General features: G+C 36.8%; 1 protein-coding gene across 1 annotated transcript in view; it reads right to left on the reverse strand.

Moving 5' to 3' along the window:
• LOC102380047 (neurobeachin-like) overlaps window positions 1-1,421 on the reverse strand; it is a 122,767-nt gene extending 121,346 nt beyond the window's left edge. The window contains 1 exon segment of the mRNA XM_025191246.1: window positions 1,275-1,421. The gene's annotated coding sequence lies outside the window, so the exon portion shown is untranslated.
• Between the last annotated feature and the right edge of the window lie 1,887 nt (window positions 1,422-3,308).

A 3,308-nucleotide genomic window follows, 5' to 3' on the forward strand; every position in this document is an offset into this window, starting at 1 on the left:
CTGGAAGAACAGATCATCTTTCTCTTCAAGGATTGTGCTACGGACTGTGCCTGTCAGCTTTGCAGCCTGAGTACCGTGGACTAGGTGAGATCCCAGCGTTCTCTGTCTTCTTTCTAGGCATAAACTTCTGAACCTGAACTGTATCAGTTAAGCTTGAGCTAAGTTTCCCCAAATACTTAGTGAAACCAGGGTAGTATTGTCATTGTTGGTGTTTGTTTTTCTTTTGCATGTCTATTACTACTAGTACTATTATATATTTCATATGCTTAGCAATAGTCAAACTGGTAGTAATTGGGTATATTTTTCCTTCTCTGCTTCTCTTTCCTCCTGTGCTCTGCAGCAATGCTTCTTTTACCTATGCTAAAGATCCCTGTGAAGCCCAAATTATTGTGGGGTCTGCTCATCAAGAGGCCAAAGATTGGGACGTGCTGAGTTTGAAACACATAAGGGGATCAGCTTGTACAGGCTGATTGACCCAGTTTGACTCAGACGTGCCCTTATGAACTGAATGCTGGCCCATGAGGGTGTCAGCTGGACACCCAGCCGGATTCAGAGGGATTCTGTTTACCTGTGTGCTTGTGTCTGACTGCATTTTATTGTTGCTCTTATGAACTGATTCTTGGCATATGAGGGTGTCAGCCTGTCCATGCTGATCAGCCCGGCCAGGTCAGGCGTGTCACGTTAATTTGTGTGTGTTTGTGTGTATGACTGATTTGGTGACTGGAGGAACCCAGTCCCATTGAGACTGAGTCCTGCAAGATAGCTCCACTGGGGGTGAGGGCTTGCAGAAGGGAGAAATACAGCTCCGTATAGTAACACAAGCAGCACATTGACAGAATCACCAAGACCCTAGAAACTATCCCTAATAAATGAGCACACCCCAAAGTAATGGGCAAATTTGGTAACAATGTCCCTGCCTTGGGCAGGGGGTTGGATTAGATGATCTTGTGAAGTCCCTTCCAGCCTGACTTTCCTATTATCCTATGGCATAACACAAGGCCCATCAGTATCTCAAACTTTACAGATGCTCCATCTTTTCCAATAGAGGTTGGACACTTAGTGATTGTTTTTAGTTACTGGATGCAAACTGACAGAATTTTGGATAGAAGTGTATTTTTTCTAAATTTAAATATATATTAATATTAGAGCAAGCATTAGAAGTAAATATACTAAATGAAAGTCAGGATCCCTCCACCTCCAACCCCACCCCCCATATACATGTGTGTGTGTGTGTGTGTGTCCGCGCATGTGTGTGTATGTACAAATATACTTACAATACGAACAAGCCAGGACAATGTAGAAGTAGATGTTGAATAGTGGGTGTTGTAATGATAAGGTGGAGTCTGCTCATCTTCCCATGTTTCATAACGCTCTGCATAGAAAACTGCTCTCTTTGGGTTCAAAGCACCAATGGGCTGTAAAAAGATTAAAAGATGCATATTTATAAAGCAGCTGAGGGGTAGTATGCTTTGGATCTGTGTGCCACAATTTCATTCTGCATACATTTGTTAAGATTCCCTATATATGAAATGCAGCAGTCTAGTGCAGATAACTCTTTCCACATTGTGCTAATCCATTTAGATTGCTGAGATGGATTTGGAATTTTATTTCAAAGCCTGGAGTACTAAAAAGCTCGTGATTTTTTTTTTAAATTGACAAATATATATGATTCACATCTGCAAAGTTTCAAGGCCTTCTTGAAGTAAGAGTAGTTCCCCAATTAATTCAGTAATATTGTTTGGGAACCAATTTCTAAAACTGCATTTAAAATGCATTAAGGGCAAACTAATATTTCTGTTGTTGTCATTCACCATAATCACACAGCTAATGAAAAGTGACTTTTGCTCACACAGGATACTTTGTAATGCACGTTTCATGATGAAAAGATTTCACATGGAACTGCTGGCGGTGTTTGGTGATCTTAAGCAGAAATACTTGAAAACCATTCACGGTCCTGCAAGACAGCATCTACCCTCTGACTGAACAAAACCAGGTTTCACAGAAACAAACAATCTTCTTTCTTAAAAAAAAGACAAAACCAAAACCCCAAAAAACCAACAGGAATGGAAATTACAAGAATGCAAAACCCATTCAGGCCTCCCTAACACACACAGCTATACAAAACAAATAAAAACTCATGAAAAATTGAAGGTATAGGCAGGCACTGCTGCTTTTAACCCATCTGCATAGAGCTCTGATGTTATGTATCATATGATTAGTTCTTGAATTTTAATTTTACACCTAATCCTATGTAAAATGTGCTTGCCATGGCTGCCTATTGACATTATGTGGATATTGTTGGAACACAGTCCCTGGAATTAAGAAAACACAACAGGAGGGAATGTAAATCAAACTATTAGATAATACATGTAAAGTGATCTTAAATATGTATTTTTCATATAAGATGTGACTGCATTATTTAGTAGTCTAGTAATAATAAGTATAACAAGAATGACAGTAATAATTTGCCAAAAAAACCCTTCAAGGATTAATTTTTAACATTATAGTTAGTAAAAGGTAGCATTACCAGACCCAAATATGAATAGTTCAGAAATGTATTGACTTTTTTATCAGAATACCTAAATTGTTTGATTTGTACTAGCAGGGTACAAATAGTAAAAAGTGTTAGAATTTCTAAAATATATTTTAGAAGGGAATTTATAACTTAAATATAATTTTTAATTTATTTATTAGTTCTATATCCCACCCTATCTAAAAGGCTCAGAGCAGCTATAAGGTATTTTTTTTACTATAATAACATATTTTACTATATTCAGCATTTGTATAAACCAACATATTAGAATATCCAATATTTGATATCAAAACTACAAACTCAAGCATCATCATAACTGCAAATACATACTTCAAATTTCATTTTGGAAGGCATTTTTAATGCTGAGTCTATACTTACTTCAAGTTTGTATTGGATATACTAGAATAATATCAAACCAGTAAGTATGCTTTCATGTATATAATTAAAAGATGTATCTAGTGAAGTTTTAATTATTTCTTGTTTCAGCATTTTCATGCTTTGTTTTTGGGCTTATAAGCAAGTGACTGTTTTACATGGTTCTACATTATGAACAATTAAAGTTTAAAACAACGCATTTTGTTTCCCTAGATATTTTGGATGCCTAATACTTTGCCGTGTCATGGGTATGTTAATAGCTTTCTCTTATGTATAAAATGCCTACGTAATCCCAAAGGATCACTCTTATCTGATGCAGATTGCCCTGCAAGACCTCAACAAAACATTCTTGAAAGAGAAGCATAACCCGTTCCCTTAATTTTTTCCAGGCATCATTCCA

The sequence above is a fragment of the Alligator sinensis genome, unplaced genomic scaffold (genome assembly GCF_000455745.1).
Source record: "Alligator sinensis unplaced genomic scaffold, ASM45574v1 scaffold1034_1, whole genome shotgun sequence".
In the NCBI taxonomy this organism is placed as follows: Eukaryota; Metazoa; Chordata; order Crocodylia; family Alligatoridae; genus Alligator; species Alligator sinensis.